General features: G+C 40.8%; 2 long non-coding RNA genes across 4 annotated transcripts in view; one reads left to right on the top strand and one right to left on the bottom strand.

Annotated features, from left to right (window-relative positions):
• Window positions 1-364: 364 nt before the first annotated feature.
• LOC310847652 lies at window positions 365-2,839 on the bottom strand. The gene is made up of 2 exons (XR_014565940.1): window positions 2,770-2,839; window positions 365-1,055 (listed from the first exon to the last, which is right to left on the bottom strand). It is a non-coding gene; the product is annotated as an uncharacterized lncRNA (long non-coding RNA).
• Window positions 1,752-15,893, top strand: part of LOC310847651 — a 37,113-nt gene continuing 22,971 nt past the window's right edge. The window contains exons 1-3 of one of the 3 annotated variants that reach the window (XR_014565939.1): window positions 1,752-2,851; window positions 3,290-3,480; window positions 4,552-4,715. This is a non-coding gene — a long non-coding RNA (uncharacterized lncRNA). The remainder of the gene's footprint in view (window positions 2,852-3,289; window positions 3,481-4,551; window positions 4,716-15,893) is intronic. The other 2 variants (XR_014565938.1, XR_014565937.1) reach the window with 2 other exon arrangements.

Raw genomic sequence — 15,893 nt, 5'->3', positions numbered from 1 at the left:
GTCTAGATCCAGCCCTGGATTTAGAAATGCAAATATAACTATCTCATCTATAATGCTTTAAGGCAACCCTCTATTTAGAAAGATGATGGGGCAGCAACACCTTCAGTTTTTGGGAGGGAGGCTTCGACAACCTCTTTCAAGTGTCTTTAAAGTTTTGTGACTGCAGTGGAAGAGGTGGCAACATTAGTAGAAGACTGATTTTCCCCCTGAACAGAAAGCTTGTGAATGCCAGCCAGAGACTGAAAGAGAAGGTACAGTCATTGATCAGCACTTTGACAGTATTAATAATGCTGACAGGCTAGCATGTATACATTTGCTTAACTGAAAGCCTACTTTATCAAGGATAGAAATCCGAGTGTTGCTATTTATATTAAAGAAAGCATGTAAGTTTATTCCAGAATCCAGAAGACCAGAAATCTTTAAAAAGCAACAAATAAATTGCCATGCCAGGAAACTGGGCAATCATTCCAGTCAAAGACATTAAGCAGAAACTTCAGGATGAAGGTGAAATAAAAGGCAACGCTAAGTCCCAGTTTCAGAATTATGGAAAGAACTTCAAAGCCGAGCAATTAAAAAGAGCAGAATACAGTGAAAATAAAAACTCAAGCTTGGATTTCAGGAGATGTGGCTTTGGATTCCACCTCAGCTGCCACTGAAGTGTCATTAAGCAAGGATAAATATGTCTACTATTGTCTGGGCAGGCTTCCTCTTATCACGGTCAGGAGTCATAGCACTGGTTGGCCAACAAAAATGAAAGTTAACTGCTGCCATGGTAACCATAGCCTTTTCCCATTGAAACCTCGCACCACCCACATAGATCTGGTGTTTTGATCTGAAGTAGGAGGAGATTGAGGGAACCTTAATGTAACTCCATTGTCTTGGACAGATCACTTCTGCAGGGATGAAAGATCCACCTGCAGAGACTGAGGAATCTAGATGGATGGCTTCTCTACTTGGTGTTCCTGTTGAAGTTCGGACCAATCCTTTGGAATGGGGAGATAGCATGTATTCTCCTACTTAGAAGAGCTCAGGAAGCTTCATGGTTAACCAAGGAACTGGGAACAAATGAAGAGAGATGGTTAGAGCAATAGCAGCAGAAAACGCACCATGAATTCAGCTCAATGCGGTTAACTTTTAGGATCTGCTTGAGGAATGCTTGACAAACTTGGTCTTTGTGAATTCCAGAACAACCAAACTGATCCACACCAGGAAGACCAGTTGTCCTTTGGATTTTGCAGTGTGGTTATCAACTCAAAAAAATATGAAAATGTGTGCAATAAAAAATGCACATTTTAGGATAAAATAAGTTTAGAAATCCATATTGCAAGAGAAGATATTTCCAAAAATGCATGCGCAAATATGAACGTTCATGTAGATTTTTAAAAAATCAAAAAATCAAATTAATGCAGAAACAGGACAGGGCAAATTTATGAATGTGCATATGGAAAACAGCCGCAAGCCATGGCAGTGGGTGGTACTCAGTTTGTTAATAAATTCCTTTCAGCACATATTGTACATTTTCCTTTGATCTCAAATAACTGGGCAAAAAAGGGGTGGGGTTGAAGAAGCAGGGGAAGAGACGAACAACAATTTTTAAAAATCACAATTATAAAGAAAATCCAGGATCAGATAACAATGCTGTAAATGCAGAATGATGTAAAATAAAACAGTTAATCATTAGAAATAGCAAATGCACATAAATGATGTGCTAATTGCATTGATGAAAGACAATAATTGTACAAAATGGTTGTAAAGTCACATTATTAATAGTATCATTAGAGCATAATGAGTATTATATGGTGGTTGATTAATAGCCAGCAAAAAGAAGAAAAAAGAATCTATTTTAATTTAAATCTTTATCCTATCAGTTATTTTGTAGTTCTTATTTGTATTGGTGAATTGCAAAGTATCATTCAGAATTAAATAGATGCTATTTAATTTGGGATTTTTTGTTATCACTATGAATTTTAAATTGCTATTGCCTCTTCTTTCTTTCGGCTTGGCTCAAACACTAATTTAAGACTAGTCTAGTCTTGGAACCATTGGGAATCCTTCCAATGCCTTCATCCTAGGACTGATGGGAACTTGTCAGAAACAGGGCAGAAATATAAACATGGTTCCCTTTTTTTGGTGTGTGAGTTTGCAGTCTGTGGTCCATACAGCAGCATTTTTAATGGCAATGCACCTCAAATATAGAGGTGTTTCCCCATCCATACTAGTGGGCAGTGCTTGGTGAGACTCCGATGTCACTAGTCTGTCCAATCAGCTCCACCCATTGAAACCAGTCCCATTTGTTTCCAGCCAAGAAGGAACTTGGCAGAGGTGGAGTTGGAAACATCACAGCAGCAAAAGAGGGGAATTCCTCAATGTGTGGTGGGAACACACAGGAAGGGAAGAACAGGTTGCACAAAATAATTGGGAGCTGGGGGAGGAATCCAGAGACCCTTAGGACAAGACGAAAAGCCCTGCACTCTCCTGTCCCCACTCACCTTCCAAATGGGATAATGTTCTTCAAGCCTCCGGTGTTTCTCACTGAGGTGACATAGCTGCAAATTTGAGAAGCAGCAAGGAAAAAGATGTACACCCAGATACATACATAAACCTCATTTGGTTAACATTTACTGGAAAGCAGGGTGTGTGATGCTCACACCAGCCAGACCTGTTCACATGCTTCTCTCTCCAGACCAACCTCAGCCTCACTGCCTGTTGCCCCCACCCCATGCAGCTCATCAAAGAAGAGAGCCCACCAGGGGCAAAGTTACAGCTTACCAAGAGGGTGAGAGAAGAGGCAGGACTGCTGCTCAGTCAAATACATCAGCCTGGTTAAAACAAAGCAGAGCCAGCCTGCAAGGTAATTTTTTTTATTACAGCTATTTTGAATTAGTTCAGATCAGTAGCAGGGGGTGGGGTTTAAAATAAAAGAGGAAAACCTACATCCTTCCTCTGGTCAGAAACAAAGCAGGCATAGGGTGTGGTACAATCACACAAATGTTACCAGAAACCCCTACACACACACACACACGGTGCTCAAGCAGTTTCACCGCCAAGAAACATGAGGTTTTGCCTGGATATACTTCTCCTATATGGACTTCCTCAGATTAGGAAAATCGTATTTTACTGCTCAAAAACTGTGGGCTGCCCATTGGATAGAGATGTGTGTGTGTCATATAAACCATGGCAATGAAAGGGGAATACAAACAAGTACAGATTAAACTCCAGTGGGGACAAGCCTAGAGGAAGAACAGGGATCTCTGTGCACTTATTATGCTTATTATTATCTGAATCACAGCAGCACGTCTGATCTCGCCATTGGGGAGGAAACATAGCAAAAAGACAACTCTGCCCAAACAAGTTTGCAATCCAAATATAAAGCAAGAGACAATTGGTGGTAGGAATCCACAGTGATAGGAATGGGCAGGAAGAGGCAAGGAATTGGCACAACACCTTCAGCTCCAGCTCCTTACTTGTTGCTTAGCAGAGGTAAGCTGGCACCAAGAGCCTCCTCATGCAATGCTTTTCATAAGGCAACAGAAAATTACTGCCTGCCCTGAAGGACCATGGAGATGAAAAGGAATTGTGACTAACAGTGTGAGTCTCACCTAAAGGCCCATGGAATTATTCCTCAGGGAAAGAAGTTCCAATGTGCTGACTACAATGTGCTTTCAATTAAAAGGAGTGAGGGTTGGGTTGGGTTGGGTGTGTCCTTCCAGATCTAAAAAGAACTAGGATCCTCAGTTTTTCTGTCCTATAACAATATTATGAAGACTGAGCCTGCCCAAAGAATCCTCAATTATTAGGCAGAAATCAGGAAGGCACTGAAGCTTGTTGTCTCCCTAGAACTATAGTAAGCAGCTACAGAGCTACAGTCTAAAACCCATCCACCTTTTGTCTCTTCAATCTGTGGGTGGGATGAAAGAAACAAGAAAGGGCAGAAAGGAACCCAACCATAAGAGCTACAACAAAGGTTACTACCAACTACTGCAGATGATCAGAAATAAGTAGCGCTAAAATGGTAATCCTTGTTTCCACACTTACTTCCATAAAATATGGTGGTTATGCCAATTTCAGGTATCAACATTTCCTTTAGTTGTGAATTTTCATCTGGCAAGCCTATCGGTACCAGATGCTGCAGAGAGCAGTTCTCCAGAGTTGGATCTCTAATGCAGCAGGGTAGGAGAACCTTCTCATACTGTTGCAAGAATTATTGAAGAAGCATATGTCAGGGGTCAGCTACCGGCTGACCTTTCACTAAATCTCAGCCCCCGAGTATCTCAAATGCAAAAAGAGAAGTGAGCAACTTGTGTGGCAAAATATCAGGAGCTAACAGGGCTAGAACTGATATGCTTCTGTTTTCTGCATTGCTGCTCAGTGTGGTATATTTTACTGGAAATCTTATTGGAGATTAAGTATTCTCACCTCTGAACTGACCCCACCCATCCAAGTTAGTCATTGTGCCCTCCTGGGCATAAAGCGTATGAAAAACTCCCTATTCAGAGTGAGGCCTTATTTTAACAACAAATACCTCCTGGCTCTTATGTATTCTTGCCTCAGGTTCCTAGCTTTGTCCTCCAACCAGATTTCCTGGCTCAATTCCTGATTCTTCCTGGCTCCTGGCTCACCTCTGACAGGTAACATCTGCCTTCAGCTCATCTCTCACCAGTGGGACTTGGCAGCTGATTACTGGAGTTTCAACCTGTTGTCCCAACCTTGTGAGTGTCCTGCTAGTGGTTGGTTGGTCATTAATATCCTGCCCTTATTTTGATGAAAACAGTTATCATAATTCAACAGCAAACTGAAAGATGCCCTTTCCTTCTAATTGTTGACATTCTTCAGTGACTGCACCAGGAGATGCCAGATGGAAGGGTTCTGTTGGTCCCTCCCTCTGATGCTTCAACTGATGCTCTCTGTGCAAGCAGTAGGGATGACATATGGCCATCTGTCCTGGACTCCTCGCTCTGCAAATTGCACTTGATATTTTGCAGTGGCCATAGCTGGGACAGGATGATAAATGGAGGATGGCCCTGGTCCCCCCCCCCCCACTGCTTCCAGTTGATAGATGGGGCTGGTGTTGATGACATAGAGATGAAGTGAGTAAATATCCCCGGGGTGCTTAGTGACCATCCTAAACTAGCTCATAGGATTCAATATGCCCTAATAGTATATGAAGCTTATGAGATGGAAGGGCAGGTTGTTAGAAAATATTTGAAAGTCCTGATGTTGAAGGAATATGCACGAGAGCCATTCAATATGAATGTGGAACTCTCTGAGCCTTTACAGGCGACCCTGGGTAATAACCAATAAAAGGGTTACTAAACAAGAGGTGTGTGCGGGTGTTGTTCTCTCCCTCTTACAATTTCATGCTATAAAAAGGGAAGTTATAATTGTGCTCATCTGGCAGATGCATAAACTGAGATAGAATTCAAAAAATTATCTTGCAGAGAAGAAGTTTTAAGCCTGCTTGTGCTTTATTCATTTCCCCAGCAGTTAAATATTTACTGCTACTGGACAATGCAAAATGTTTTCAAAAGTAAGGAATATTTTGAGACTTGAAATATCAGTGTCAGTGCAGTGTGTGTGTGTGTGTGTGTGTGTGTGTGTGCAAGAGAGAGGGTGAGGGGGGGGAGAGAGAGAGGACTTAGACTTAAATGTACTGGCAATTCAACAACAAAATCCTTTGCATTTCCCTGAAAAGCCCGACTATTATCATCATCGTTTTTATTTCATTACTCTGCCCCTTGTTACTTGTGATCAATTCAAATAACTTTAAGTCTGGAGAAATGAGCGTGAAACCAAAAGAGGGGATGAGCTGTCCTGTTTTGTCTTTTGGCAGTGCGAGATAAAAGATAACCAGCTGTCCTATCACTGGGGAGTTGTTACTAATTTATCATTGGATGTGGTTGAAATGCTTAGAAATATTTGGCTATGTTTTTAATCAGCTTGCATTTTAGACCTTTAAAGTACAAATATGGATTTCAAACATGTCAAGGGAACAAATTAACTCCGAAAAATGGCCATTCTTTCCAAGGTTGCACCTGCCATGAAATTGCTCCAAGTTTGCATTTCCCCCTCCGGTCTCCAGCGTGTCATTATGGCAGATTGATCTCCGTCCTCTCCCTAGCAGCTCCCCATTAGATGGTTTTTATATGGAAATTAATAGAAGGCTGAAAACATTGCTTTTTCAGCTGCAATAGCAGAAGTCACTTTTGATTAAGCATTTCAAATCCAGCAGGCTGGAGTGATCTCTTAGCTTTATTTTGCTATTGTATTATCACTAGTGTCAAGTTTTGTTTCTGGAGCCATTTCTTTGGCAGGGCTGCTCTATCTGTCCCTAATGGGAATTTCACTCATACCTGCCTATGTTTGTTTTTCTATAGGACTTGCTCTCATTTTGACAGAGGCCAGCCACCTGGTTTTCTGTAGAAAAGTCAAGAGAAAACTGATGTATTCAGTGCTTCCTAATGGCGATTTTGACCTATGCTTTATTTTGTGAAGTGCTGCTGGTTATTCCATGTTTTCCTTAGTTTATATGAAGGTACAAAATTGAGGTTGCAAGTATAGGACTATAAAAAGGTGATTCTGTTAAAGGCATCAGGTCTCAGACCTAAACACCAACACACACACACACACACACACACACACACACACACACACTAACATACCATATTGGCCTGAATATAAGTCTCACTTTCCCCCCCAAATTCCGACTTTGAAAAGTTAAAGTGCGGCTTATATTCTTGACGTTATGGTATACAGCTAGGAGTGTGGCAAAGCAGCACCCGCCCCACACAAAGTGCCCCGTCCTCTCCCCCAAGGCTGGGAAGGGAGAGAGCGAGGAAGATGAAAGGCCGCTGGCAACACAGCGCAGCTCCCCTCCCCCCCCCCAGTATGCAGCCAGGAGCAGCGAGGAAGGGAGCGGCTTATATTCAGGTATCCCCCCCTCCCCCGATTTTAAATGTGCGGTTTATATTCAGGTGCGGCTTATATTGAATTAATGGTATTTCTTGCAGAATCTGGGAGAGTGCAATGGTATATATAAAGATAGGGCTGAGCACCTGACTGTCAACCTCTAAATCTTGGTTGCAGCAATGGCAGTATGTACCAGTACTATATATTACATATGCATGTGGTCTGGATCATACACATATGCTGATCTGCCCAATTGCATTTCCAGTCACAATCATCTTTTGATTCACATGTGCCCATGGTCATCTAAAAATGCTCCCAAGTGAAGTAAAAGCACATGCTTATACATCTACATGGGATTGTTGCTGTTGTTATAATCTCAGTAGATTTCAGCCCCCAGCATACTCCCAACGATTTCATAGGAGCACACTGCCTTTCAGAAGTCTTTGCCCTTGAGATGACAATCTGTGCCATTCCCACACTTCATAATACTTACCAGAGATGGTGTGTGTGTGTGTGTGTGTGTGTGTGTGTGTGTGTGTGTGTGTGTAGAATGTCTCATTCAGGCTTAGTGGTATAGGCAGCCTTCAACATTTCTCTTCCTGTATATATCTGGAAATCATGAGATGCACAATGGAGCATTGGTGATTGCCTTTACAGTGAAACATATTTGAGCTCCCCATAGTTGTGCCTGTTGGAATAATCCGTTCCACCTTAAGAACAGACGTGTGGAATTGTTGTATGTCACATGTCTGTTTACACTCCAGCACAGCTTGCTGGGAACTTCCATTTGTGTATAGCTTTTGCTTATGCTGTCTTGCTTTGGACACGAAGGAGATCAGACATGTTTCCTTTTGTCCTGATGTGTGCCGAATAAACTGCTTGTCAATATGCTCACACAACTTCTCCTGCCACTTCTGTTGTGTAGCGTTTACTCTGCTGAGTAGCGTGCCCCAGCTTCTGAAGCTCGGGTCGCAGATGCTGTACCAAGGACTGGAGATCGCCTGGCACACCGGCCGGTGGGCTGGAGCCAGCTGGGGGTCTGCCAATTGCCCCCGTTTCCTGGGTTGCATGCCAACAGTGCCCATGTTGTGTCCCATTCCCCTGTAGTTTGTATATTATACTGTAATTCTTCACACCCATTTGGAAGGGCTGTGGCTCAGTGGTAGGGCCTTAAGAACATCATAATATAAGAAGAGCCTCCTGGATCAGGGAAATTGAAGGTGGAGGCATATAGCCTTCTCCTTCAACCATTTTTCTAATCATATTTTAAAGCCATCTAGGTTGGTAGCCATCACTGCCCCTGAGGAGAGCAAGTGCCATAGTTTAACTATGCACCTTGCATGCAAAGCTCCCAGATTCAGTTCCCACTGAAATGGGGTGGAAATGTCCCTGGTCAAAAACCCTGGAGAGCCAATCAGTCTAGGACTGATCAATAGTCTGACTCACTGAAAAGGAAATTGCTTTGTACTTAGCATACCTTATTGTGCTTCATGATCCCAGGATCACCCTGGATTGAAGTTCCCCCAAACATGCTGGGGGACATGTTTAGTTTTAGTCTTAGTTACTTCATATTCTCTCTTTCTCTGTGCAGAGACAAACTGCACTCCACAAGTCAACTGCGCATGGTGCTCCCACTGCCAACAAAGCAGTGGAAATGCCCACCGGGAATTATATCTTGCCGCAGTAGGCAATAGTAGAGAACCATACATTTTCAAATTAAACAAGAAGATTATTTTAAAATATTGAGCTTTTAAATATAATAATGTATTCTAATACAAAGATAAATCACAACCATTCAGTTTCCCCATTAGCATTAATATTTGATGTCACATCGAATACTTATCCTCTCTCTCACTGCAATCATCTTGCTTCCTACCTGCCTAATTTCATTGAATTTCTGCATGTCAGCTGAAAAGCAGCAGAAGTACAAAGTAGCTTTTCTGCATGGAGTCCATATTAAAGAAGAGACTCAATATTAATCAAAGCTGTGATAGAACTGAGAGGGTAAGATAACTATAAAATGCATGGCCAGTCACAGGACTGAAGGATTATATTCTGGCTACTTTATCAATGAGCTAGTTTTTCTTAGAGATGATGAACAGGGCAGTTTGGAAAACAGGAGAAGTTTCTTTTAAGCTGATTCCACAGTTAATCAAGTTGTAATTGAGAACAATGAACTTTTCTACCATCTTGGCTGGAATGAGGAAGGTGCTGTGGCAAATGTAAATGGCATCATTTAAACTACTTTTTCTGGAGAAAGCAGGACAAAGGTTGGCCAAAGCTAGGATCTATGAAACAAGAATCCCACAGTGCCCCCAGATACCACAAGGAAGATGCAAGATACAATGGGTGACAGGGTTTATGGGCCACAGTTTGTTTTCACTGGCATTGTGCTTAACTGTTTAACTGCCAGCTTCACTGTCACTCAGTGTAAATATACTTGCTTCCCCAAGTGATAGCTAGTAGATATCATCATACACATTTTTGTTAGGGTGATCCCATCCCGTCTTCAAGCATCAGATCAAGAACAGAACTTGTCATTGCTCTTCATCACAACACACCAATTTTCACAATGGACCAAAGTTCTGAATAATTTGGAATTCACCTAGTTTGCCCTAAATCTAATCGGCTATGTAAATTGTAACGTCATCCAAATCACCATGTGATACGTGATTGGCTGATTGAGAACCAGTGAGATGTAGTGGCTAGAATGTTGGGCTATCTCCCAAGATGCCACCATTCAGATCCTTATTCAGCTATGAAGCTCATTGAGTGCTCTTGGGCCCATCATGATTTCTCAGCTTAATCTAACACACAGGATTGTTAAGAAGATGAAATGGGGAGCAGGGAATAGACATCACTTTGAGCTCCTTAGAGGAAAGGGGGGATATAAATGGCAATGGCAATAATGATGATAAGCAGCTGGAAAAATCAATGGCACTGAATATAATCATAAAAGAAGATGGGGTCAAAAAAAATTCTGATCTCTTTCCACCTCTCTCCCTCTTTCTCTTTCTTTCATTCACACAACAACAACAACAACAACAACAACAACAACAACAACAACAACAGTACTATTTTGTGCCTGAAAATGGGATATGTGGAATAGTTGGCACAACCTTAGTGAGAAGATTAATGACATTTTCTTTTAGTGACAGAATTGGATCAAGAAGGTGTGATATTCTAGTGCAGTGGTAGCCAACTTGGTCCCCTCCCAATGTGGTGGACTACAACACGTAACATCCATCATAACTCACCCCAGTGATCAAGGCTAATGGGCTCTTTGGTCTAAAACAGGCTTCCTCAACCTCGGCCCTCCAGATGTTTTGAGACTGCAATTCCCAGCATCCCTGACCACTGGTCCTGCTAGCTAGGGATCATGGGAGTTGTAGGCCAAAAACATCTGGAGGGCCAAGGTTCAGGAAGCCTGGTCTAAAACATCTGGAGGCCACCACATTGGCTAACCCTGCTGTAGTGACACAAAGCAGTATGAAGACACGCCATACTGATATGTGATGTAAAGGGTATATTAAGCCAGGAACATTCAGTTCAGTTCAGTGCCAAGATGCTTGCCAGATAGAGCTGAATAATTTGAGATGCATTCTGGAAAGTGTAGTAGCAACCATTGTTGAGAAGGCATGCCTGACTGATGTAGTTACACACACACACACACACACACACACACACGCACACACACAAATTATGTTAAGCCATTATTTGGAGAAGTCATAAAATTACTATTTGAATATCCATCCATCAACCAGGCAGCTGCAAAAGCCAACCTATACATCATGGAGAGGTTGCAATTATGGTGACTGGATGTGCAGATATCTGAATTTCATAATATCTCTATAGGGATTGGCTCCAGAGGGTGAAAGGGCAATTTGGGAATGGCTTTTTGAACATTTTGGCAAGACATTAGCCTGGCTAAATATCTGGTTGGTGTTTTTCTCTGCCTGACAAAGAGAGGAAAATGACAACAGTGATGTTTAATGATTTGGGAAGGAACAATACAAGAAACAGACAGGAAAGGAACCTGGCAAATCTGGTCTGAAGGCAGTCAACTGCCACCTGCTATTATGCTGTAAATGAAAACAGGAAGACAATAATAACAAAGCACTGGATGGATGCAGAGAAAATAGAGCATAATTGTCAGGGGAGCACATGGCTGGGAAAATGAACACACAATGAGAAGAGAAGAGATTCCCAGATTGTCACATAGCTCAAAAGCAGAAGCAAACAGCCTCATGATGGTCACTGATTTTATTACTGTGGTCTTTTTCACAGATCCACAAAAGTAGCATTCTCCATTCACGGGTGTAGCTAAGAATATAATCCCAATACTCTGAAATATGTGGAATTCATTGTAGAATTTTCTGCAGGTGCAATCCTTCACCTACCTCTAAGCAGAAAAACTGTGAAAATAATATGGCAGTAATGATTTAAGGGAGAGGAAACATAAGATTATTTTTTGAAAAAAACCTCTTACAGCACAATCTGTTTTCTCAAAGGTACAGTAAATCCTACTGCTCAGTGGGACTTACTCCCAGCTATGTGCGTAAATAGGGACACGGGTGGCGCTGTGGTCTAAATCACTGAACCTCTTGGACCTGCTGATCAGAAGGTTGGCGGTTCAGATCCCCACAGCAGGGTGAGCTCCCGTTGCTCAATCCCAGCTCCTGCCAACGTAGCAGTTCGAAAGCGTGCCAAAAAGTGCATGTAGATGAATAGGTACCGCTCCGGCGGGAAGGTAAACACTGTTTCCATGCGTTGCTCTGGTTTCATTGTTCCATTGCATCAGAAGCAGCTTAGTCTTGCTGGCCACATGACCCGGAAGCACTGTCTGTGGACAAACACCAACTCTCTCAGCCTGTAAAGCAAGATGAGCGCCGCAACCCCAGAGTCGTCTGTGACTGGACTTAACAGTCAGGAATCCTTTACCTTTACCTTTTTATGTGTGTAATAGCCTTGCAATTTCAAAGACTGAATTCTAAGTATGTGGTAATAGCAAAGCCTCTTTGAGACTGGTATAGACTTTCATATCATTAAGATTTGTTGGAACCCTTTAGGAGAAATTCATCATAATGAACCAGAGAAAGACTGTTTTGGAGACCTAATGACAACAATATCTGAAGAGCTATTTTTGAGTGGGAAAAAGGAGAATATGAGATGTCTGGGAGGGACGATTGAGGAAAATACCATCTAGCAAAATAAGAAAATTCTGGACATTAATACAGCTAGAAGTTATTCTGGAGTGCACACTTTGCATATTTTGAACAACTGTTAAATACATAATTGGCAGACAAAAAGTTGGAAGACCCTCTTTTTTATTTTATTTCACCTCTCTTTTTATCTTGTGACTTTTAATTATTGCTAGTTTTCTGTAAATTCTATCTATATGTATGTTTTATTTTTTTGAAGCCTACTATATTTGATTAATACATGCAGATACCTGCAGGAAGGTGATGGATGGAAGACAAAGGTTCCTGAATGAGAAACAGGATAGAAAGGATCCCTCTGGGAGGGAGGCTGGGGGAAGAGGAGGAACTTCCCAAGTGAGATGAAGGGGGTTCACTCGTCTGTGTGTAGAATAAGGGTTAAGATATAATTGTGATAAACAGCTTCATGTCTCTTCTCTTCTTGCTGGTCTCTTTCTTATCTCTCTTTAGATTACTTTGACATTTATTGCAAGTTGTGTTGAAAACTTTCAATAAAAATGATTATTTAAAAAGAGACTGGTAAGATTTTTAGCAAAATGATTCGAACGAGGATGTACAATGCTGATTCGATGATCAGAAACCAAGTTAAGGTTGGACATATTTGGGGTTCAGAACTGATAAAATTAGCTTATTAAATAGAATCGTAGAATTGTAGAGTTGGAAGGGATCCTGAGGGTCATCTAGTCCTACCCCTTGCAATGCAGGAATCCAACTAAAGCATCCATGACAGGACCACCCCACCTCTGCTTAAAAACCTCCAATGAAGGAGAGACCACAACCTCCCCTGGGAGTCCATTCCACTATCAAACAGCTCTTAATATAAGAAAGTCCTTCCTGGTGTTTAGTCGGAATCTCCTTTCTTGTAACTTTAATCCATTGGATTGAATCCTTTTAAAAAAAATAATATTTATTAAGTTTTGTTTGACAATAAATATATATGAAAACATATCAGTTTCAGATATCATCATTTCATAAACATCCTTGGACTTCCTCACGCCTCTTGTTACTACTTTCTAAATTCATAAATTTTACCAGCAAATTATTAACCTAATTTAGTTTATCTAATATTCAAATCTCAAATTTAATCTTTTAAATTTCTTTTGTCAAAGGTTAACTATGAAATACCAATTATCCACAATTTGTCTTATTTTTCAATTACATTAACTTTTATACATAAAGATTATTAATTTGTTAGAGCCATGATGTTACAGATCCTACATTTTCCTTAACATTCATACAATTTACAATGCTTTTGCAGATAGTCTTTGAACTTCTTCCAGTTCTCCTCCTCCAATTCTTCTCCCTGGTTTCGGATTCTGCCAGTCATCTCATCCAGTTCCATATAGTCCATCAGTTGCATCTGCCATTCTTCCAGTGTGGGTAAATCTTGAGTTTTCCAGCCTTTAGCAATGAGTATCCTTGCTGCTGTTGTGGCATACATAAAAAAGGTTCGATCCTTCTTTTGCACACTCTGGCCGACAATGCCAAGGAGGAAGGCCTCTGGCTTCTTAAGAAAAGTATACTTAAATACCTTTTTCAGCTCATTATATATCATTTCCCAGAAAGCCTTCACTCTAGGGCACATCCACCAAAGGTGAAAGAATGTTCCTTCAGCCTCTTTACACTTCCAACATTTATTATCAGGCAAATGATATATCTTTGCAAGCTTGACTGGGGTCATGTACCACCTGTATATCATTTTCATAATGTTTTCTTTCAGGGTATTACATGCCGTAAATTTCATACCGGTGGTCCATAACTTTTCCCAGTCAGCAAACATGATGTTGTACCCTATGTCCTGTGCCCATTTTATCATAGCTGATTTGACCGTTTCATCCTGTGTATTCCATTTTAGCAGCAAGTTATACATTCTTGAGAGTGTCTTAGAGCTGGGTTCTAACAGTTCTGTTTCTAACTTTGATTTTTCCACCTGGAATCCTAATTTTTTATCTAACTTAAAGACTTCTTTAATCTGAGCATAATGTAACCAATCTCGCACTTTCTCCTTTAGTTTCTCCATACTCTGCAATCTCCAGTTGTCGCCATCTTTTTCTATTATTTCCCAATATCTCGGCCATTTGGCCTCCATATTGAGTCTTTTCGGGGCCTTAGCCTCCATTGGTGATAGCCACCTTGGGGTCTTATTTTCCAATAAGTCCTTATATTTTGACCAGACATTAAACACTGCTTTTCTAACAACATGGTTCTTGAAAGCCTTATGTATTTTAACCTTGTCATACCACAGATATGCATGCCAACCAAACACATTATTGAATCCTTCCAAATCTAAAACATCAGTGTTTTCAAGAAGTAGCCAATCTTTCAACCAGCAGAAGGCTGCTGATTCATAATACAACTTTAAGTCTGGCAGGGCAAAGCCCCCTCTTTCTTTAGCATCAGTTAGTATCTTAAACTTAATTCTGGGCTTTTTGCCCTGCCAGACAAATTTAGAAATATCTCGTTGCCACCTCCCAAAACACTCCATTTTGTCCACTATTTGCAAGGTTTGAAACAAAAACAACATCTTTGGCAATACATTCATTTTGACCGCAGCAATTCGTCCTGACAAGGAAAGTTTCAATCTTGACCAGACATCTAGGTCTTTTTTAATTTCAGACCAACATTTTTCATAATTATCTTTAAATAAATTTCTGTTCTTCGCTGTTATATTTACCCCTAGATATTTTACTTTTTTAACCACATTTAGTTCTGTCTCTTTTTGAAACCTTTCTGACTCTAAAGAAGTCAAATTTTCCCCCAAAACCTTAGTTTTTTGTTTATTAAGTTTAAATTCTGCCACTCGACCAAATTCCTGAATCAGTTGCAATACCCTTTTAGTGCTAGGCTCTGGCTCCTGTAGGGTCAAAAGTAGGTCATCTGCAAATGCTTTCAGTTTGTATTGTTTCGCTCCGACCTGAATACCTTCCACCAACCGGTCTCCTCTAATCATATTCAGGAGCACTTCCAGGACCAATATAAATAACAAAGGGGATATAGGGCAACCTTGTCTTGTTCCTTTCTCAATTCTGAACTCTTCTGTCACCACATTATTAACTATCAATTTTGCTTTTTGCTCTGAATAAATTGCCTCTATCCCATTGTAAAACCCCCGCCCCACTCCCATTCCTTCCAAATTTTTCTTCATAAATTTCCAAGAGATATTGTCAAAGGCCTTCTCCGCATCTATGAAAATTAACACAGCTTTTGTATTTATATTTGTTTGCAAAAGTTCCAAAATATCAATAATGTTCCTTGTGTTAGCAAACAAATGTCTACCTGGGAGGAAGCCTGCTTGGTCCTTATGAATTACTTCATTAAGAACTTTTTTAAATCTTCTTGCTAAAATATCTGCAAATATTTTGTAATCCACATTTAAAAGGGGGATGGGGCGGTAGTTTGTAAGTTGCGTCTTTTCAGATTCCAATTTGGGTATCAATGTGATGAAAGCTTCTTTCCATGACTCCGGTGCCTTCTTCCCTTCCATAATTTCATTGCAGACCTCCATTAATGGATGCATAAGATAGTCTTTCAATGTCTTATAGTATTTGGAGGTAAGCCCATCTGGCCCTGGAGACTTGCCCAATTGCATGTTCTGAATGGCCTCCTCAATTTCTAGTTGTGTTATTTTATAATTCAGGATTGTTCTGTTCTTAAGAGACAACTTTGGTAAACCATACTTCTGTAAGAACTGATCTATCTCTGGTTCATTTTGTGGCCCTTGTGTGTAGAGTTGTTTGAAGAATCCATTGGATTGAATCCTACCCTCCG

Source organism: Podarcis gaigeae (genome assembly GCF_964106915.1).
Source record: "Podarcis gaigeae genome assembly, chromosome: 6".
NCBI lineage: Eukaryota > Metazoa > Chordata > Lepidosauria > Squamata > Lacertidae > Podarcis > Podarcis gaigeae.
Note: the sequence above shows the minus strand (reverse complement) of the source record. Positions and strands in the feature narration are given on the sequence as shown.